The sequence below is a fragment of the Centrocercus urophasianus genome, unplaced genomic scaffold (assembly GCF_019232065.1).
Source record: "Centrocercus urophasianus isolate 14NV4802_14NV808 unplaced genomic scaffold, USGS_Curo_1.0 seq_15, whole genome shotgun sequence".
Taxonomy (NCBI): Eukaryota; Metazoa; Chordata; class Aves; order Galliformes; family Phasianidae; genus Centrocercus; species Centrocercus urophasianus.
Window position 1 is genome coordinate 40,652,192 of NW_024884697.1, and position 24,063 is coordinate 40,676,254.

A 24,063-nucleotide genomic window follows, 5' to 3' on the forward strand; every position below is an offset into this window, starting at 1 on the left:
TTGTCTTTTTAGTGAGACACTTGACACCATAGACAGCACTTCCAACTATTGACTGTGGGCAACACCTCTTCATGATACTGCTGTTGATTGCATCAGAAGAGATACAAATTTATTCTCATCCAGGTATTGTGCACAGCTTAGAATTACTGATTTTTTACAGTAATTACTTTATAGTGTTTAGATGAAGAAGAGAGTGTAATTCTGACATTCTTGCATTCATTCTATGTGCGCAATCATGTTTCTCCTAATTAACATAGAAAATCATTCTGTTCTTTTCTCTGTGCTGAGTTGTTTTCAAAAGAATTATGCTGCTAATCTCTCAGTCACTCAGTCTATCCTAAATTTCAGTGGCATTTACAAAATCTGTTCTACTTTTTCCTGGAGAGATGCATGAATCAAGGACTCCAGAAGAGTGGCCAAGCTGCTAACTAGCTCACTAAGAACGCCTGAAGTCATGATTGTGCCACTGGATAGTAACCTGCTGAATTGTCACCATTTTTATATGAATTCCCCAATACAAAAATATTGCAAAGTCTGAAGGGACAAAAGTAACTGCTGAACTCAGCATCTGCTGAATTCACTTTAAAGGATTTGAGTGAAGGACAAAGCACAGTGTACACTGAACAACATAGTGGGTATATTCTCATCCAAAAATACCTAAATTAATTGTTGGTGAATCATGTATATGACAAGAAAATGCATTCTCCAGTTTTGTGAGCAGGATCTTGAATTGCATGAATTGAGACCAGACAGCATTTTTTCTCAACAACAACAACAATAAATAAAAGCCAGGTAGAAAAATGACTTAAATGATATGTTAACTACACTAGAAGCATCTGAATTTGGATTTCAGTTTATAGATAGATGTTTACTATGAAGATCTGAACGAGCTACTTAGCTGGGTTCTGTTTTTGTCTAGCACCATATTTGAAGTAGCTAACAGTATATTTATTAATCTGGTTCTTCAAAATCTGACGGTTTTCTTGAATTAATCAAAAAAGCGATTTTTTAATAAACAAAAACGCAGAAGACAGAGCCCTTAGAGCTGACTTACAACAAAAAATTGGGCCTCAAGGATGTTTTTCCTTGTTTTAAAGCTGCCTGCGCTTTCAGGTAATAAAATTAGATTTGAGTCATGAACATAGAGAGAGTTGATTTGTTGGCTGTTCTGACTGACAACATTAGTCTAATTCCATTACTGAGGCATTTCTTTAGGGACAGAATAGGTACCAACATATTACAGAAGGCTTATTAACGGAATGTGTTGTGTCACCAATGTCAGTTACCACTTTTTATAATTCCTGAGATGTGTGATTATTTTGACTGTCTTTAAATTAATAACATGCTGTTTGTCAGCTTGATGGACTCTCAATTAGCATAAGACTCCCAAAGAATTTCACTACTCTTCAGTGAAATTATGATACCTTAATTAATAAGGAAACTTGGCATTATTTCCATCAAACAATTTAAAAAAACTGATATATTCTGATTTTCGAAGTAATTTTAGGATTCATTTGTTCTTCATGGCAACACATGCATATGCAAATGTAATTTCTTCCCCTCTAAATCTTGTTGTAGATGCAAATTATGATTGAAAACCACAATAAAAGTGCACAAGTTTACATGAAATGTGGGTACTGACTTCTAGAAAATATTTCCTTTGACCTAAATGTTTAAAGTGATTTTGGTACAGATAGTGACAATGTCCTGTTTGCTTTTTAAGGCAAGTTCGAGGAGCTGGTATGTTCATTAAGGGAGTGAAATGGCTGTAAACCATCAGTATGCACCAAAGTTGAATCCTTTATATTTAATTTTCATGACACATACACTAGACTGTATCACATTTATGTTTTAGAAAATATGTTAGTTCTCCCTAATAAACAAAGAGAACAAATAATCATGTCGGTAATACTTTTAATGACTGATTTGGATGCTTTTGTGCCCATGTCTGTATATCCAATAACAACAACAGTCACATCATTTTTGTAGAAGACACAGTGCACAGATTTCTCCAGTTCTTTGGGAAAACTGTTCATGCGTTTGTTTGCTTTTAATGTGGAACACCATAATCAACTTGATCTATGTTTGGATTACACTCTGCTATAAAAATATCTAACAGATGTGGATTCTACTGGCTAAGTCAAGGGTAGTTCTTCCCTGCAAGATATTTATGCACACAGTCCTCTGCAGAGAAGATGCACAACTCGAAATACCACCCCCAAATGGAGTGTCCAAATAAGCAGACAACACTAAGGTGAGGCTTTGGTTGGCAGAAAGGAGAATATGTTTCAGTCTTTCCCTAGTGTTATCTAATGAGTAATTTGGAAGTTTGGGATTGTGTTATATAAAAGTCTGAAAATACACAATAGACACGTTATAAACTATAGAAAAAAATGGACATTTGTTGACATGGCAGTGCTTAGAAAAAACAGTGAGCATAATACATAGAGATATGCCACTGTTGGACAAGAGTCATTCAGTTTAAAAACAAAATAGCTAGAGATCACTGTTTTATTTAAGTACATATCTACAAATACTCAATTTACATATATAAATTTATTCTTATAACTGTCTTTGTGTTCTTTTTTGTTGTTGTTTTGGTTTAAAAATAAACACAAGAAAATATAAAAAATGTATGTATTTTTTTCTGATTACACAGTACTGATGAAGCATAGAGTACGGGAGTACTGTATCATCTGCTGCAATGCATCCTAGGCTACTAAATACCTTTTCTTCTAAACACGATCTTTTTCCAAACATGCACCTGCTGTGTCTTTAAAGCTAATTTAAAGTTACTTTCATTAACTCCTGTGATTAATTCATAGGGAGTTGCATTCACGTAATTATGAAAAAATTGGATGAGTTTGCTACAGCACTGTAAAGTCACTGCTCAGGAGATCATTCGAGAAATTATTAAAGATGACTGATGCATGTAGAAGGTACTGAACAGAAGAGGTGTATGTAGTTGTTTTGTGACAAGGAAAATCAGGCATTGAATACATCTGTCTCCTGTTTAAATTTTAATTTTCCTTGAAAATTGCCCATCATTCTTATAGAAAACAATCTCTTTAAATTTGTGATGTAAAGCAGAAGCGCTGTATATATTTTTTTAAGAAACCAAATTAATAAAATGTTGTTTATCAAGCATATTCATTTTATTCCAACATTCTATCAATATAAATTCTTGTGTGTGAAAGCTAGAGCATATAAGATTTTATATTTGAATACTGGCTAATGTTAAACCAACTTCCACATTATCTGCAAGCGTAGGACTACAATGACCACTGAAGTCACAATAAAGCATAAGCTAAAAAGAAAGTTATGGACATTCATTTTCTTGACATTCCTCAGGCAGACCCTTAGGTCTAGTTACAGGTTTTGTGCTTAAAAAGGCGAAGGAATTTCGTGCTCAGCCAATGAGCCAGATGTGGTTTACAGTGCATCAAAGGAGGCATTTCAAGAAAGGTAGCAGGTAATATTTAGAAAGAGTAATGGAGCTAACAGTCCTTCGTGTGTTTAGATTGGGAACATGCCTTTAATACAGTCTTTCCATTTCTCTTCCAAACAATACAAATTGATTTGCCCTTCATTCAGGTCAGCCATTAAGCTGCAAACACTGTCACCAAATCTGTAAGGATCGCAGTGCCCCAGAAGATAGTATTTTTCACAAAATTATGTTAACATATTGGAGAACATTATGTGCAGTTAAAATCAAGATTCATGTTGGTTTTTACAAAATTCTATAGTCTTTTTAATTATCATCTCTCCAGTTCTATTACATTTCAAAAAGCAAATCAAGACAAAACCCTATGATGTATCCTCAGACTCTTTCAATATTTTAAAAAACTTTGGTCATCTAGCATTTTGAAGTATATTTACATATATTTACTATGCTAAAGTTCTTAAGTACACCACAGAGACCACTCCTATGTGAAGAGGTTGCAGCTAAAAATTTCTAGCACCAATTGCAGGTTTTCCACAAAGCACAGGTGTTCCTTCACTGTCCTGAAATATTCAGAGTCCCTTGATCTTACCTACAAACTTGCTACTGCTGCTATGCTATAATTTCCCACACACTGCAAAAATGCCAGTAGTATACACGCAAGAGGGTAATATGCTTTGGAAAGGTACCCAGTGGATCCATCACTCTCACTTATTGGTATTTCAACCTCGAAAAAGGACATGAAGTAATGCGGAATAGATTTACCTTCATTTTATAACCTAAGGGTTTGTGTAATAGTTTAATAGCAGGTTGCTTGAGCTTTTTGCTTACTTCTGGAGAGATAGGTAACTACCACTTTTTCCTCCTCAAATAGCTCTACTTTTTTTTACTTGGTTTATCTACTAGTGAAAGTTTACATCTAGGTGGTTAAATCCTCTAGTCTTTGCTCAGGTAAAATTAATGTCAACTTCATTATGGTTATTTAAATGTCCTTAGCAGAAATTCAACATAATATAAATGTATCTGTTCATACATAAATGTTTTTGTTGCATTTCTTCTACATTTAACAATATAATTCTGCTCATAGAAGGTTTCAGTGTGACTACATAAGGAATGATGTACCATTGGCAGAAAATACAGGTAGAATGTAGTTAGAGTTCATCATAAAACCACAAAGTGATTGAATCCTTAGTGTTGGAAGAGACCTTTAAAGGTCATGTAGTCCAACTCCCCTGCAATGAACAAGAACATCCACAGCCTCGCCTTGAAAGTGTCAGGGGATGGGTCATCCACATCTCTGGGTGACCTGTTCCAGTGTCTCACCACTCTAAGAGATTTTCCTTATATCTAAGTTTCTACTTCATTCTACATTATGTTCTCATTATGTTCTACCTCACTTCTACTAGAAGTAGAATCTTACCTCTACTAGCCTATTTAATGGCTGCAGATTGTTCTCTAAGATGTCTGCTGTTGTGTACCAAAGATAATATGAAACACATATTTCCCTCCTAGGTTATACACGAGAATGTTGTGGGCTATTTTTCTGAAAAAAACTGTATAATGTAAATTACCCAGTATAAACCACAAAAACTTACATAAACTAATTTAATATATTCTAAAGCAATTGACTCATTTTAGCTATGGAAAAAGGCATATCTATAGGACAAAAAATCTGCACAAAGGTGTAAATGATTGAACTGTTTCAGAGCTGTAGTTGCACTGAGAGACCTCTGAGATGCTTACAGCCCCTGCTTCCCTCAATGCATAGGCCGACCACTTGCAATCCTTGAAATTCGTATTGTTTCTGTTCTAATACTAAAAAAATCTGTTCACTCATTTGATAGATCTTCTTGACCTTTCTTCTCAGGGGCTAACTAAAATTCTATTTTTACTGAAAATCCTCCAGTATTTGAGATCTTAGATAATCTGTGTTGAAAAGTAAATTAATGTGATTATCTGGAAAGATATTGCTCTTTTCCTAACCCGGTGTAAAGCTACCCTCTAGCAACTTCAAAGAAATTGTGGAAGGAAAAGAGAGCTATATTATACTTTTTTAAAAAAATCTCCTGTGTGTGAAAGTTTAGCAAATTGATGACATTGAATTTCATTCTTACTGTTTTATATGGTTTGAAACTGACTTACATTGGAAAAGAAAAAAAAAAAAAAACAAAAGAAAAAAAAGAAAAAAAAAAAAGAGAAGCAATTGATATAATTAGAAGCTTATGTGCTTCATAATCTCTACCACAGGTAACAAGCTAAAATGTGCTGCTTTGAAGCTCAGAAGAAAACCTGCTTGTAGCTTCCCCTGCTTATCTTTTGGTGTCCATTACACTGTACTTTGAGGGGTGAAAATGATTAACTGTCAGAAATCTTGGTATAAGAAAGAACATAATTATGAGTAAACTTTACCACATATACAAATTTTGAATGGAGAATATGTTTATTTTTCTGACGACAGAGAAAAAAAAGATATTACATAGAAGAGGAAAGATCAGCTGGATTCAGTCGAACCCATAGAATGTCAGCTTGTCAAAACTCTGTGTTTGTTGAAAAAGACAGAATGAGAATAGCAGAAATTGCTGACATTGCCATCCAAGTAACTGAAAGAATAAACAATTTTGTCCATTCTTATCTTATTTTCCTGTGTTCCTTACACTTTGTGTTAGAGCTGCTGCCTTGAGAGCAGTCAATCATAATTTTCCCAGGGCATTTTTATAGACACAACAGCCAAGTACACCGGTAACAGTACTAAAGTTAATTTTGTTTCAGTCAATTTAGGAATGCTGCCACACTAGATTAGACCATTTATCCATTTAATCTGGCAGCATGCTTGTAGCAAAGGGCAGCATCTACTGCAGTAAAGAATAGTCTCATTTTGCAAAAAGCCAAGTGTAAATTACTGTATTTACATGGGAAACAATTCTTCCCTTACCAACTCAATAACTACCCTCTGTCTAAAAGAATGAGATTTTAATATCTTACTCACAAACTTTGTAGTTTTTCATCAAGGAAAGCAAATTCAAGTTCATTATTTGATACAATAATGAAATAATAATAAACAATTTTCATCATTTGAAACTATGAAAGTAAATATTATGTTAATGGCAGATACATTCATTCTAGGTACTCCCATCTCTGAGGCAGATGGATTGGAATCTACCATAGTTTTATTATCCTATAAATAAGAAAAAGTGAACACGTAAAGTCATGCAAGTCAGATTTGAATAGGTTTGTTGGAAAGAATTCCCTAAGATGCATAGAATATATTTTTCTGACTATAGAACCTTCATATTTTACATGTTTGAGATAAAATATCTGATTGTCTAAGGCATAAAAAATAATATCATATAAATCATTAAAAAAAATCTGTAACTTATTTTTTTGTCCAAAAAATACCTTAGAATTTCTCCTAAAACATGTATGACTACCTAAGAATCATTAAATTACAGTAGCTTTCTCAAATTTAGTGTAGATAACGTGTTTTATATAGTGTCAAAAATATTCTTTCAAAATATTTTCCACATTCTAATATAAGTTCAGGTATTTGCATACAAACATTAAAATGTCTGTAGCAGTAGACATGATACAAAATTTTTGAAAAATATCTCAAATGCATTGTGTTTCTCTAACTGTTCTTGTCAACTTTTGAAATTGCAAAGCTTTTGAAAGGATAGATATGGCTTTACCTGACAGGTTCATATCATTATAATGACCCTGAAGAAATGCGTTGAGCTTTTTTCTGCCCTGTTATCAACCCATGCCAAATTTCTCTTTGACTTCTTCTGTTATCTTTCTCCTTATTGAACTACTACCTCATATTTTTTTTACTGCATTTAGGAAGTTAACCTTTACTGCTTCTAATTATTTTGCAGTGAAGTACAGTATTTGAAGTAATGTGGGTAATCACAACACTCATTTATTTTAAAGGATGTTATTAGTGTAACTGACCTTTGAACTCGCATGCTGGATATTTGCGAATTCATTACCAAAGTAATTTGGCTTTTCAAAAAGCTACCAGCAGCATTCAAATATTAAAAAAAAATTACTGTAGTGATCTGACCAGTTTGTTTTAAGATGAAAATTTGTAAGAAAAACTAGGATGGCAGTCACAGCTTAATAAGCAGCATGCTTCTTGCTGTTTTCCTTCCTTTCTGTTCTACTAATACTTTTCAATTCCTTTCTGATAGACAGCTTGCTTCTCATTTCTATGCTTGCCAAGTCAGAATGACACTTTTTCATAAACTGGAGATTTAAACTCCATTATTATTCTGCATTAAGCTGCTGCAGCATGCCAGTCAAGCATTACGATTTTTTTTCAGTCCAGCTGTGCTGAACTAGAAGTAGATATGAAGTAATTGACCTTGATGTTCACTGAATTGTACAACGCTTTGCTACCTACTGTTTTGTGCCACTCACTTCACTTCATGCATCTTCACAAGTCGTGACCTTTATAGTGGATATTACTCTCCAACATAGACAAAAACCACCTTTACAAAAGTAAAACATTAACTATGATCAGCACAGCATTTTGTCAACAGAGAGGCCAAGCAAATCTGCAATACTAAGGTTAGAGATTCCAGATGAGAATCTTCCAACAGAGGCACAGAAAAAAAAGAATTCTTTTATGAAAATAAACACTTGAAAATCTCCAGTGGACTAGTTAATCCTTCCTGTTCTTTCAGAAAGATATGGTGCTTTCTTTTGTAGTTGGTCAAAAATACGCATACTGAATTTACACACACAGTGAAAGATAAAAATAAAAAGCAAAGAACACAGAAAAGAGTAGACTTCCACTGGACAATTCTATAAAATTACCACAGAAATTTAAATTGGCCTTAGAGCATTGCTAATCTCAATAATATATTTAAAAAAAAAATTAATTTTTTATTAAATAAACCCAACAACTTACACATTTATTTTAATCCTACCAAATGGAATAACACCAGAAACTAAAAAAGAAATACTTTTCTATTTATTATTCCTCTTTAATTTCCTGACAGCTGCAATATGACATAAGTTATCAACAGATAATCTTTCTGAAGATACTACATTAATTTAAAAACTTACCTGAGTTGCACACTGTACATCTGTGTGCAGGTGTTCCAGCTCTGTGCAGAGGGCTGCAGGGGCCTGGGAGAAGATGCTTTCACTTCTTATTTCTCATCATTCCTGTCTATTTTAATTGGCAATCGATGAAGTTAATTTTCCACAAGTCAAATCTGTTTTACCTGTTGATGGTAACTGGTGAGTGATCTCCACATATTTATCTCAATCCAGCAGTTTTTCATAGTATTTGCTCCCCTGTCATGCTGTCTTAGAGAGGGTAAAGAAGTTGCTAAGTGAGCATCTGTCACCTGAAGTACATCCCTGTTTGACCAGAGACACTACATTACTTGGACAAATAAGTGAGAACAAGATGCTCGTTATTTAGATAAAACTTCAGTCCACAGTCAGATGTAAAAACACCTCCTTCTCTAAGATAACTGAAAGCATTATAAATAAAAACCCTTCTATTTTTAGGCTGATCTTACTCTTAGTATTTTTCATGTATTTTTCCATTTTTATTGTACTATTTATGCATTCATGGTATAAACTGTGACAAACAACTCTACAGCTCAATCTTTCTTTCACTTTTCATATCCTTTCTAGTTTTTAATGTTCTTTTCTCTAATCCTTATGCATTTGGATAGTCTTTATGACTTAATTTCCTATTACTTTGAGATGATAATCAGTTCACAGTACTGCTTCTGCCTTTTTATTGCCAGTGTGAAGTACAAACAGAATGGCTCCCTGGCACCAGAATGTCACTGAAAATTTCCCAGCGAGGTGGTGGAGTTGCCATCCCTTGTAGAGCTTGAAGTGTCTGTATGAGGAGTTACAAGATATGGTTTAGTAGCTTGTGGTCACAATAGTAATGGGAGGACAGTTGGACTAGACGATCTTGTAGGTCCTTTCCAACTCTGTGATTCTATGATTATATAAATGTTACTGATTTTTTTTCTTTCCTCTTTTTTTTCCTTTTTCCTTTTTTTTTTTTTTTCCCTTTTTCCCCTCCCCTCACCTCCCCTCCGTTCTTCTCTCCTTTCCTTAGAAAAACTAAAGTTATAGACTTTCCCAAAACAACAGGGTTGTGGCATTCCTTCAAATAGGACAAGATTATTGATTACTTATAAGTAGCCAATCAATTAGAACTAGTCTATTTGAGCTATGTAAACAAATGTAGCGAGGGAACCAGTACAAAGTGTATTATGATCATAGAATCATAGAATGGCTTGGGTTGGAAAGGATCATAAAGTTCCACCCCCCTGCTGCAGACAGGGCTGCCAACCTCCATGTCTAATACTAGACCAGGCTACCAGGGCCCCATCCAACCTGGCCTTGAACACCTCCATGGATGGAGCAAGTACAACATCTCTGGACAGCTGTTCCAGCACCAATTAACAAGATTGTTATGGTAATAACAGAGGTAACAAGTATATATTCCTGCTTACTTTAGGTGACTGGACATCCAGCTCTTATTTCTTTGTTTGCTTGTTTGTTTATTTTCAGCTGCTTAGTATAAGCCATATGTTTTAGAAATCTTCCTGACTACTACCAGAAGGAAAGCAAAAACATAACAAAGGATTCTTTCTTAAGGCCCCTCAACAAACAAGCAATATAATTGAAAACAAAAACGAAGCACAAAACAATCAAACAAATAAAAAGAAATATATAAGACCAGCATGGAATATCATTTGTAATTTGGGGTAGAGAGCCTCGAGCATAGATCTACTAGAATGAGGCAAAAGGACCTGGATATAATGTGGTAGGTTATTCTGTCTCCAAAGTCCATCAAATCCTAATACTTACAAGGCAATATTTATTGCACAGAATACCCTGAACTGCCTTGCCTTGGACTACATTTGAAAAGGAGTAAGGCAGATAATTAAACTATTCCTTCTAAAAATCTGTTTCACAGATGTTCTCATGGAAAGACACCGTCCATTTCTCAGTTCACCTAGAGACAACATCTCTTTTTAGAAAGATTCCATAAAATCTAGGACTCTGAAATACTTTTGCAAAAGTGAAGCACATAATTCAATTTATTTATAAGGCTCTAGTCTATAATCCTACGCATGTAAACAGAAGGCTTAGTAGGAATTAATAGTTTTATTAACATAAGAAATCCTTTGCTAATTATTGTTATCATTCTTTTGAAACAGTAATACGTTATTTTTAATCAATCAGCTGAGAAATGTGCTTTCTGAACAAGCAATAATTTTACAAGATGCCTCTATTAATTCATCTGGATTTGTTCCTCATCCCATTATCAAATTCATTCTCTCCTTGAGGCACTCATGTACTCAAACTCACATTCACAAATAGAAGCTATGGCCAAGCAAATTATGGAGACATTCTGAGAAAGATATATGTGATTCCAAAACTGTTTGGCAGCAAATTAATTCACTATTTTATTAGTAAAATCTGTATTTTTAAAATAGCATGAGCACACTAGCACCTGACTAATCAGAAGTATTTAAGAGGTAAAAGATCAATTCAGTTGCAAGAGAAAAGATGTTACAACAAGCAGTCTACTTCCTACTTTATTGTTGTCATAGCAAACCTTTTATACCCAATGAATTAATGGGATAATTGCTACTACCTTCTGAAATTCTGTATGGAACATCTAGAGTGATTAGATATGTTTTGTAAAAAAGATGCAAACCTATGAATATGTACTAATCTGAAAAAAAAGCGTTTTTACATATGAAAGGTCCCTATATTTCTTATGCTAAGAAATATCTTTATCAATTAAAAGAAATTTAGAAGATCATCATCCAGTGGCCTGTTAATAGAATATTTTGTTTCATATAATAGAACAGAAAAGAGTACAATCTGAGAAAACATATATTACCAATTTTTTTCAATTATACAAGTGTCCCAGCATAAACTCAATCTTAACTTTGCTTTGGCAAGTTAGAACATGTTGTTCATTTTCAGGATATGAAGGAATGTGGTCTCAAAACCAAAGCAGGGAGACTAGAAAAGGGAGATGATGAGGATTCTGATTAATCACCATATCCTCATGCTGTTATCTTTTTTCTTAATTTAATGGAAGTAGAATTGCTTACCTCAAAGAATGTGTCATGAGCCTTACTTAATAAATGTTAATAAAATGTTTAGAGACTCAGAAAAGTTCTATTCAAATGCCAAATGTTATAATAAATAGTATTTTTCATTTTTATGTGGAGCATTGTATTCAAAAACGAATTTCTTTACAGTACACTGGCATATCTAATTTCTAGACTAATAGTATTCTATATGGAATTCATCAGTGTTCCACAGAACAAAACAAGACATTATTCTTTTTCCATCAAAGTATTTCAATATTTTTACAATAATTTTGACAAGGCACAGAGGGTTAGAAAGATAACATACTTGACCATCTCCCTTTTATCATTTACCACATGGCAGATTTATCTACTCTGAATAAACAAAACTGACATTCACAAAGAATACAGAGATGAAAATAAATGAGCTTGAAGTAAGCTGCTGCACAGAATAATAATATGCCTTCCAAAGGATCCTAATCTTTAAAATCAGAGTATTAATTAAATAAAGAAGCTGCATCTTAACAGAGCTGCGCTCATTTAAAATGAAAACACTAAAACAACCTACTAATAATAGTCAAAAAGATGTCTGTCATGTCTAAACGTGTGAAGTACACGGCATCACGTGCTTCATAATATATTTTCCCCGTGGTCCATACTAGGTCTGGTCTTATTCAACATCTTCATCAATTACCTGGATACAAGGATAGAATGCATCCTCTGCAAAGCTGGGGTGCAAAGATCAAAGGAGTGACTGACATACCAGAGGGCAGTGATGCCAGTCAGTGAGACCTGGGCTGGCCGTAGAGTTGGGTGGAAGGAAACATCATGAGGTTACTAGGTATGAGTATTTACAGACCACATGAAGTAAGCTTAAAAAATAAAGTTGTCTTGAGGTAGGAAAAACACCGTAATTACAACTGATCTTGCTGTTTCTCAGAACGTATCAATGTACTTGCCAAGAATGCTTCCTGAAGTCACCGAAGCAGCTGCAACAGAATGAGACTCCTTCAGGGCAACACAAGCAAGTAGGAGTCACACAAACGTATGAGTAAATCAAGCAGATTCTCAGAGATGGGATAACTGTGGATGCACTTAGGCAACAGCTTAGGGGATAAAGAAAGGCCAGTAAGGGGTACTTTGTAGGATTATCATGCTATCCAACTAAAACCCTTTGTTTTCTTAAAAAACTTTAATTTGCCATGACAAGTTTTGACATATAAAGATGAGTTAATGGCAACAGGAAGTGTCTTTTTTCTTCTGCAAAAGTTGTTTCACCAGCTTGAGACAAGACCCAGGTGATATTAATTAATAAGGAGTAAGGTAGTTCCTTTTCTTCAATTTAAAATAGTCTCTTTCACAGTTCTGCAATCAAACAATGAAGATCACAGCTGTTTCCTAAAGGAAAAAATGTAAAAGACAGAGCAGAAGTAACTGTTGAATTATTCCTGAAAAGCAGTTAATAGGGGCTGCTTGGAGAGAAGCAGGAATGCAGAGCACTGAAACAGAAGTTGAAGGCCTACTTCTACGTAAGAAATATTTCTTCTGTAAATCACCCTGTTACTCACAGATGCAATGAAACCTTTCTCATATTCTCTACACTTCCAGAGTTTGAAATATTGCCTCAGAATTTTCTGAACAAGTTTAAAGTAGAGAATGTTCTCTTCCCAGAACAAATACGTCATCCTATGTTAGTAAATATTGTCTAGTGTTTTTAACCTCCTGTGTGATTCAGTGTGCTATGGATCATGCCTTCAGTCAGCCTGGACAATACCTCTATTGAATTTGCCTGCAGAATACCCACAGAATACCTTGGAAGGCAAAGTTTGTAAGAAGAAGGAATGTTTCTCATGAATATATGTGATTTCTTTTTTTTTTCCTGTGCAACAGATAAGTTTCAAGTGCTCAACCCTCCCTCTATTTGTATCCCTACAGTCCTATAATAAAGTATTGCTACTGTTACTAAAACGTAAGAAGCTTTGTGCAGAATTTGAGGCCTAAGGACTGAGGTTCAAAAAGCTTGTTTTGTTGGAACTTTTATTGTACTGCCTGACCATTAGGCAATCTTTTAGGCATGAAGTTGACAGGTGCTGCACATGGGACAGACTAATGCCAGAAACAGATACAGAGCTGGAGAAAAGTGGTTGGAGAGCAGCTCAGCAGAAAGGGATCTGGAGGTGCACGTTCAGCAGGCTTATCATGAGCCAGTGGTGCCCTGGTAGCCAAGAGGGCAATCTGCATTTTGGGGTGCATTAAGCACAGTATAATCAGCTAGTCAAGAGGTGACTCTCCCATTATATTTAGCATTGGCTGTTCTGTTATGTTCTGTAAGAGGAGGCTGAAGACAAACGCTTGAGTTATCAAGTTCGGAGAGAAGAAGGCTGAGAGGCAACCTCATGCTCACTACAGCTTCCTGAGGGGGGAAACTGGAAGTGAGGTGCCAGTCTCTTCTCTCTGGTAACCAATGGAATGATGTGAGAGGATGTGAGAGCGACACAAAGCTGTGCCAGGGGAGGGTCAGACTGAACATAAAGAAAAATTTATTTACTGTAAGGGTGATCAAATACTGGAACAGGCCTCCTAGAGAGGTGTTTGATGTCACATGCCTGTCAGTGTTCAAGAGGCATTTGAATAATGCCCTCATCAATACATTTTAATCTCTGGTTAGGACTAAAGTGGTCAGGCAGTTGGATGTCATGATCAGCTCTTGACTTTTTATGTAAGATGTGTTTTCTCTTTGCCCATAAACAAGATGTTGAGGATAGCCCATTCAGTGTAGAATTTTTGATACTTTTTATGTCTGCTGAATCTTATTCCTTACTGACAATTTCCTAGACAAATGATCACACTAGTACTGTATCATGATAGCCTCCTGGGTAGGGTTTTATAAACAAGCTGCTAGAGTAACTCATAAACAAAAAAAACATCTATCCCATCTGAGAGAAACCAAAAGTAGACCATTTCCATGAGAAGATAATTCCCCAAACCCAGAATGATGTCAAAGGATGACAGAGAGTTCAGTCTTTAATCATAGGTACAAATCTATGAGAATTCAGCAGTTCCACGTCATTTTGTGTGGTCAGATTTGTTGGGTACTATGTCTCTCAAATTGCACATGAAGATTTACACAACTAAATGCCTCTTCTGACTAGTCAGCAAAACAGTTATTGCCTCAAGGCAAAACTGCCATGATACATGATCTTCAAGAGACCTATATCCTTCTGTAAAGGCTGGATATGGAAGGCATAACTCAAAGACATTTAAAACAGCATTAGGCACTGATGCAAAAAATGCTGAATCCTGTCCTGGATGAATGCCCTAAATTTAAGCTGAATAGGTCTTTAGACACAACTCATATTTAGACACCTAAATATCTTATTCTTTGAGAAAATTTCATCCACTGAAAAGATTGTTTATTTAAACAAACAAATAAAAAGTTTGATTTTTTTAATCTCATTTGGAACTTCTGTTATTTGAAGAATAATTAATCTCTCTGCTCATTCCTATCCAAAGATGCATGTTTATGTAACAGATAGCAATTCATATTAAAATATGATTGACATATCTACCTGTGAAAAACCATAAAAATATACTTGAAGAAGAACCCTAATGAGATAGCTTCATTTTCAGACGCATTTCTACAGACAACATTTTAAGTAATCTGGAGTAAATGTGAAAGCAATATTCCAACAACAAAACCAAAGGTATTTTCAAGGGAAACATCCAAATAAATCCCAAAACAAACAGTGAAGAAACAGGCACATATTGCATAAAAGCATTTCTTGATACGAAAGTCTTCTACTGAATAAATATTTGCTATAAAAATCACTCACTGGAGAAAAAAACTGTGCTACAGAACTCGGGGTAGGAATGAGTAATAATTACATTGAACACGTAGGTACATTTTGGAAAACATTTCCAAGTCTTTTTAAGCTTGTACGGTCTGTTCAACACAACTCCAAATCTGTAAAATGCACTTTATGATCAGTACTGCTGCCATCCAGAAGGAATGTTTTTCTGGTTTAAACAGGAGAAGGATCAGAACTGTTTTAGTGGTGAGGGACATGGTGATTCATTTGCCCTATGCAGTGATGCATTCATCCGCCTACTTATTTAGTTACACAAGCTTAATAGAGCTTTACACGAGAATTGTAATGTTTTGGAATCTACAGTAGAGGGCACAATAAATATGACTGTAATACTGTCACTGGTACTAAGAAAGCAGTACATTTCCAGAAACACACTTCTACCTGGAAACTAATTGCAAACAATGCAGGAACAAAATCTTACAGATTACGAAGGAGTTTCTGAAGTCCCATTCAAAACAAAGGTTAAAAGCAGAGAAAAAGCAGATGATATTGTACACAAGATAAAAGTGAAACAGAATATTATTCTTCAATCAAAACACATAACCAGAATATGAAGGTTATAACCCTACCTGATTTTGTGCATAAATAGTATATAGAATCAGATTTTAATGTTTTTCCTTCATTTGAGGAGAATGTGCTGATACATAATAAAATAGGCCAAATTTATGTTTATGGTCTGTTACTTACCTGTAGAGGCACTGATGGCTGATAACAGACTTGCTCTCAGAAGTACTGGTAACTATGATTTTCATAGCAAAAGTGTATATGTACATATGAAAGGTGTAAGATTTGAATATATTTAAGGAGCTCAACTTTGTATATGTTTTCAAAGGTACCACAGTAAAGAAATTCAGTCAAATTAGAAACAGAGATCATTCATGTCAAAGATTTCCACATACTGGCTAGCAGGAATAAGCACAAAAACACGTTTTCTTTCTCCACTTCTGCCAAAGCCAAAAGGCTAAGAAGGGAATGATTACAGAACAGGAACTGGACCTTGGATTCCTGCCTCCTGCCTTCCAAAGAATAATGTATCTAGAGCATCTCTCCACTCCACATAGGAAGAACTGATGCAGCAGCATTAAACCAGAACAAAAGTAGATGTGAATCCCACCCTAAAGCTTAATACACTGACATCATTTAAGTTACTTAGAAATATACCCTTCATGTACTAATGAACATGATATTTTTTGTGCCTTCCAAAAAGCAGCATGGACTCCAGGTCAAGTTCAACAGTTGAACAAAATGTGAAAAAATTAAAATAAAATAATAATAATAATAATAAATTAAATTAAAGATCTTCAGAGGGAAGAAAAAAATACCACACAACATACTTTATCATATCATGTTGAGTTTTTACATTAAATGTTTGGAAACCATCCAAAGACATATGGACGTAGACTATTTGCTCTCTCTTTTTTGGGTGTGCACAACTCAGTGACAATATAGCAGTGACAACAAGCATCCAGTCTCAGTGTATGTCAAAAATCGTCAAGTGTTTTAACTTTTTGCAGAAATGTTATGATTTAAGATGTTGTCTTGTTCTGTGGTAAAATAATTTTTAAAATTAACTCTGGTCAAATTCTGATCTTCCTGTGTCACTGGGAGTCTGCATAAAAACCTTTTAAAAGTATTTAAACTTTTAACTCAGAGTTTTTCATTGGAGGAATGATTATTGCATAGAGTGAATTGCAGAATAAAATTTCTCCCATTCATCAGTCATAACATTTCAGTTGAAAAAGCAACAACAAAAAATGAATATCTCATGTAGTCTGATGTCTTGCTATGGCTAATAAAACAGCATACAGCGCTATGAATGGTTTTGAAACCTAGAAATCCATCAATTACTTCATGCCTCTAATTGTAGTAAACAAGCATATTTGTGCTAAGCCTTTAATTGTAAACATGTTAAAATTAATAAGCTTTCCTCCTCTGAAGGGTTTTACCTTTCACCCTTTTCCTTAACATTTTAGTTACTTATGTAATTTAATATTTTATTCTAGGTGCTCACAGCACATTAGTATTCTTATTAATGAAAAGATAAATAAAAAACTAGAAAGGCCTACTCGATTTCAAAATCACAACAATTTTGACTATTACAGTCAGATCTCATTAGCTGCAAGGATAATAGAAGTCTAGCAGCAAGACAAGACCTGACTGTTTAAGAATCTTTAGATGACTGTCACGCTTCTAATTATCTTCAGTAGTCTGAAGTTTGAAAAAAAAAAAAAAACCACTGGGATTTCAGCCTCCAAGACTGGTTGCTATGCTTAGATGTTTATTTTTCCTTTTAATCAAGTTATTGACATTACTAAATTAAAAATAAAACTTGAGATAAAATGTAATTTAGAAATGTCTACTTCCTTCATTTAAGTATTTTTCCAGTTAAAGATAAATTTTTATGTACATTCAAAAACGTTGTGTTTTAAATTTACAGAACTCTCAGTAGCAAACTAAATATTAGGAAAGCTGTACATTTAATCAGTTCATTTTTACATTTTTCTAGTGAACTCTCTGACAAGGTGAGATCATATCCCATTTTATTTATGTAAGTTGGTGACTTTAAGAAACGGCACCCCTTCTAAGGTAAATGTTTCATTTCATCGGGAAGAGAAATAAATATTGATTGAAAAATTTTACATTCAAAATATTAGAAATAATCTATTACAATTCAACATTAATTTAGTTTAATATTTATTTTAACATAACTTCTCTTTTTAAAAGAATCCTATGTGATAACCTGAGTCATTGTTCTGTTACATATTATGCCAAAAAGCTGAAAAAATCAATTTTGTAGGAACTTTCAACATTTCATATTTTTTAATGTCTTCTGTGGAACACACATTACAAAAGCATTTTGTAAAATGATTGGCATGAAAATAAAACAATTTCCAATGGAAATGAAAACTCTCACATATATATTGTTACTGAAATAATAAGATGGTATAAAATTAAATGAGAAATGTTGTCAATTCTTTCTATTCATTGTTTTTTAAATTTCATTAATTAATTCAATATTCATTAATTTTTAAAATTTTTATCTGACATAATCACAATCAATTTTATTTCCTGCGAAATAATCTGAATGTGGCAAAACATCTCAAGAGAACTTCCCTATCAGCTCTAGTGCAGCATCAGCAGGATCCTGAAAGTAAACCAGAGATCTGCTCTGTACTTTAAAACACTGATTTTATATTTTAGTACAATTTGGACTCAAGGCATTCTGGCAAATTGAAGAAAGAAGGTTTGCAGTGTGAAAAAGGACAAAAATGGCTATGGAATTAAACACTGCTGGGGAGATAGGAGACCAAGATCTCCCAGGCCCCAGCATAGCACCCATCCAAGTCTCTTTACCTGGTTTTCTTGGATCATCACAAATGGCACTGAGTGTCACCTTTCTTTTTAATTTGAAAGGCAAATATTAACAGCTCATTTATTTTCAGTGGCCTTTATTTCCCCGGATGAATTAAGCTGCCTATCTGCCCTCCACACTGAACTCTTACATTCACCAAAGCTCCCCAGCCACAAGCTACCTCATCTAGGCTGCTATTAAAACTAATAACAATCATTTGAGTGCTGATGTACAAACAGTATATTATCAAGAACTGACACTTTGTTTCTAAGCTTAGCACCTTTTTATTTATGCATATGTCATCCAAGTTCATTAATTTTCTTATGAAAAAAGCATTAATAAAATGATACAGTTAAGAGAATAAATTGGTATCAACTACTTAAAAAAAAACCTATACAAAAGGGCAAATTAAAATGACTTAAGGGGTTACTTGAATAAAAGTGTACTTTATTATTAATATTTTATAACATGATACATAAATCATTATAGAAAAGACAGCACTGGCAGTTAACTCGGAGGATGTAGGAAAGGTTAAAGCCTTGATAAGTAATGAATGAGGAAAAGAAAAACTTTGCTTTGGTAAGGTAGGGTATTATAGAATGACAGTTTTTTCATAGAATAGATTTATTAACACCTTCAAGCAAAATTTTACTAAGGATCTTACTCATTAAAGGTGAAAAACGGACTCACGCTGTCATCATCTGCTGTTTCTACAGTTTCCAATAGAACAGATTTTTCTTAGACCAAGGTTTTGCCACGAGTATGTCTGCAAGTGAAATGGAGCTCATAATTTAATTCTCCAAGAATTCCTTCCCCTTTAATTTCCTACCCCACCTCAAAAAGAAAATAATGATTAAAATAGATCAAGATTTCCATAGAGTATTGAAAAAGAAATACAAAATCATTATGCACTGTTCATTCTTCTTCCAGGCCCACTCTTTTGAATAATGAACATTTGTTTAGTAGATAAGGGCTCATTAAAAAAAACATAGGACTTTTTTTCAAGATGGTGTGATGTCAAAGCCGACGGAAAGAGAAAATTTTGATATTTTTTAAAAGCTCAGAATGCTGCAAGTCTTGGTGTTTAAATAATAAAAATAAAAAGGAACAAGAGAAAACAGCAGCTTTGGAACTGTGGCTTACATTTGCAAAATGTACTCTTGAGTAGTATCTGTGTGCTATATTAAATTATTTTTAATACCACATTTTCTTCTTTACTTTAAATTTACTTTAAATTACTTTAAAATTGTTCAGTATCAGTGAATTACACCACTTGAGTTTTACAAGCTTACTTAAGATTATATACCCTAAAACATCATTAGTCATTAGGAATGAAAAGAAAAAAAAAAAAAAAAAAACACATGCGAAATGAAATTTACCTATGCAGTTCTGAGAAAAAGAAGAATATTATTTTCTATTATAGCTATTTTATAAATATTCACATAGGATATTATAAAGCCTTTTTAGGCCTCATTTTTGCTCATTTGGAATACTAACACTCCCATATTCAATGTACACAGCTGATGTTAATACAATCAAAACAGTATCAAAATACTATTCAGTCATATAAAGAGTTGGAATGAAAAAAACTAATCAAATATCTACTAGTTTCATGAAGTAAGTGACATCAATAACTGACCATCATAACCAAGACCAAATTTTTATCAATAAGCACTGGAAAGATATTTTAAATAAGTTAGCTGAGGAACTCATGGTGCATGAATAAATACGGAGCATCATAAGGCATTTGATGAACTTACATTGACATTGGAGGCAGAAAGTGACTGAATGGGTGCTGGAGCTGGAGTGCGTATAGGCCAGACAGGCTGACAAAGACATACAGCCCTCCCTTTTTAAACTGAGTGCTGAGCATTATAGTGGAGAATAGCCAAACAGAGATGTCATACTTGAATTATTTACTGCAAAATAATCAGTATCTAGCATACTTCTCTGCATAGAACAACAAAGCAAAAAGAACATTCAAGCCTCTTCTGAAAAGGCTTACACGGGATTTGTGTTGAAGAGTTTTATTTTATAGGAACCCTTCAGCACTCATCATGTCAAAGAAATGCACAACTCAGAAAAAGGAGAGTGGCTGAAAAACAATATTTAACTTTAATATTAACTTTAATATTTTTTGGGTCAATTATTAGATATTGTCTTGTTTATATTTAAGAACAAATGACCTCCCTATAGACTACTAGATCAATACAGATACAACACAATACTTCCTGAGGCTTAGAAAGGACTTACATTTTTAAAAAAAGTGTAAATATTGAAATAATTTCAAACATAGCGAGGAAAAGATTCTATTGATGAAAATAATTGAATGAAAAATACAGTGTTCAGTAAATATACTTCTAAGAGATGCAAGGGTCTGTGTTGGACAAAAACATGCTACAGAGCTCACTTTCACATCTTTAAGATCCAGAAAATATTATTTGCTAGGTCTCTTTGACAGTTTTATACTGATCTTTTACCCACTCCTGTATCTTCCCTCCATCAGTTACGTGAAATGTCATGTAAGCACCTAAGCACCATGAAATGCATCTAAGCACCTGCAATCCAGGAAAAATATTTCCCAGCTGCAGATGCTCTCCGAGAGCTTGCTCTCTAACTCACATTGCTGGTCTTACTGGCATAAGGTTACCTTAATCACTCTCTGCCCTACGATAGAGATGATCTTTAGCCCATATTTTTGCCTAGCTCTCTACCCCACCATTTGGATCAGCATATCAATACACTTATTTTCAAGAACTTCAGTTTGGTCTCTATTCTGTATTCTAGTTTTGGTCTTCCTTACCTTAAGGAACATATGCTTTCTGTTGTCAGCCAGCTATAGCTGTTGTTTCTGGGTTACACTGTGTTATACATTTATTCACATTACTGCTGAGCAAACAGAAACACAGAATCTTTATTTAATACCGGAAATTCAACAAACACATTGGAATCCAAAGCAGAAAAAGTATAAGCTAGAAGGTGTAATACAAAGCATCCAGCCATTATGATCCTTTTATCTTTGAAAATAAAAATAGAAATGGGACAGAAAAATATTTCAGTGTATTTTGTTGTTGACACTTATTGTGCTGTATATGGCAGGGACAATCTTACTGAACAGAACAAAGTTGATGATTTCACTAACTTGTGTTGTTTTGCAAATACATGACCAAAGTGTGAATTGAGTGTGAATTAGTTTTCAAGTGCAAGTTAGCACATAGTAAAATATTAAGGTTTCCAAGGTTGATTTTGAGAGTTTTTCAATAGAGATTTATAATCACTTTCCACTCTTGGTGAACAGTTCAGAGGAATACCTAAATAGTTCCGTGCTTAATTAGATTGTCAGGAAATTTCTGGCAGACAACATAGTTCAATAGGTGATGAAGGAAAGGACACGTATAAGCAGATCATTTGATTAAATATTAATATTGAAAATATTCTAAGTACAGAACTGCAATGCTGCTGTAAAATCTTGATGAGAGAGCACAGACAATATCTCTTCATCCAAGTCTTGCATCATCATCTGCAAAGGCATAACTGCCCACATGTAAGCTAAAAATTTACATCATACTTGGTATTGCAAGTCAGTGAAGCTGCTTTCCTTCTCCCTCTCCCTCTTCCTTCTTCCAGAAGCATGAGAGAAGCCAATTTTATTTCTCAGCTCCATGAATTCCATTCCCTTGGCTACTTGGGTCTGCACAACCTGAGACTGAACCAACAGTGCTCTTCAAGGTGAATGCACTACATAGAAGCTATCAGTGAACAGATAAGCTCAAGCACAGTCACAGAAATATAAAGGCACTTGAGGAGCCCTTACATAATTTCACTTTTCTTTAAATTTTTATCCATACAGGCATTAAACTGAAAGAAAATAAGAGAAAAAAAAATACTAAAATAGAATATATAGTAAAATACTGTAAAAAAAACAAGATATTAAAATCACCCGTATTTTTTTTTGCCATTGTTAAAGAAATCGTTCTGAAAAATGTCATTTTCTGAGAGGTTCTTTTTTCCTCTTCTCCCTGACTCAACTGTCTCTAAAGATATTTCCATCTACCATTTAAAGTTTGTACAAAAAAAAAAAGTATATTAGTTATTTACTATGAAAATCAGTATTCTGAGTGATCAGCTGATTCAGTTTAGTAGCTGAAGAAACATAATACAGAGACCTTCAAAACTGAAGGCTTTTTTTGTGAAATCAACTGAAATAATTGTTTTTAAGCAAAGCTCTTTGCAGAGAGACACATTAGGCTTTTCAGCTGAGATGCATTAATATTTTAGTCAAGCCTTTCATGGCATTTAGTGTAGCATCTATAATGCAGCATATCAGAAGTAGTCTGACTCTCTTAGGATCATAATTATTTCTGAAATTTTAAAACCTGGTAGAATATGGGTAACCGCAGTAATTATAGGCCAATTTTCTTAATTAATGCAGTCTGCAAAACATTCACACAACTAGTAGAAAAAATGATTAGAACTGACTCCTAGCAAAATTAATTCATAAAAAACTGACACTGAAACAATAACATAAAGCTCTTTGACCTCATTAATGACATTTGCAATGAAAGTAATGAGATGATAGGTACTGTATCAACTACAACAAAAGGAACAACATTCAAGCTTTAATAGTGTAATATTATTTGCCAGCATAAAATCAGAATGCAACGGAAGAAAGAAAACTGAATTTTTTGAAAAATAATTTCCTAATTAGGTTAAGCTGCTACTGATATCAAGGATAAACTCCAGCACCATAAAATTCTGTCACTTTTGGTTTATTTTTGGACTCCTTTCCAGTCATTATTAACGTGACGTTTAAGAGCAGGATGACAAAAAATTCTGAAGGGAATTAAAAATGAGGAAGACTTATAATTTTACATTGCAACACAAAAAAAGATTATAGCTGTTGAGGCAATCCTAGAAAAAGCCAAAAATCAGTGATACATCTAGTGTAGACATTAGTTGCACTCTATTGCATTTCACACAGTTATGCTTGCACAAACCGACTATAAAGTGAGATCAAAATGCAAAATACTGTAATCTGGAACCACTAAAATACAACCTTGTAGTCCTAGACCACGAAATTCAATCTGTTAGTATTCTGCCAGCAAAGCTTAGAGACATTTAGGGATGAGACTCCAGTCTTAAACTGTAACTTAGGGTCTTGGACAACCACGTTCTGATATGTACAGAGTTCTAGATGCCTGCTTAGGCCAAGAGGAAATTTCCAAGCTGCCAGGGAATACAGGACTTCTGACAAAGCTGTCTTCAGAGCTGTGCTCCTATGAGTGCAATACTGCTTTTGAAAGTGATTAG

The 24,063-nt window shown here is 34.1% G+C and overlaps 1 long non-coding RNA gene across 2 annotated transcripts in view; it reads right to left on the minus strand.

Annotated features, from left to right (window-relative positions):
* Window positions 1-24,063, minus strand: part of LOC122158846 — a 90,597-nt gene that overhangs the window by 16,373 nt on the left and 50,161 nt on the right. For both annotated transcript variants that reach the window (XR_006168312.1, XR_006168311.1), the window contains exon 2: window positions 8,510-8,670. This is a non-coding gene — a long non-coding RNA (uncharacterized LOC122158846). The remainder of the gene's footprint in view (window positions 1-8,509; window positions 8,671-24,063) is intronic.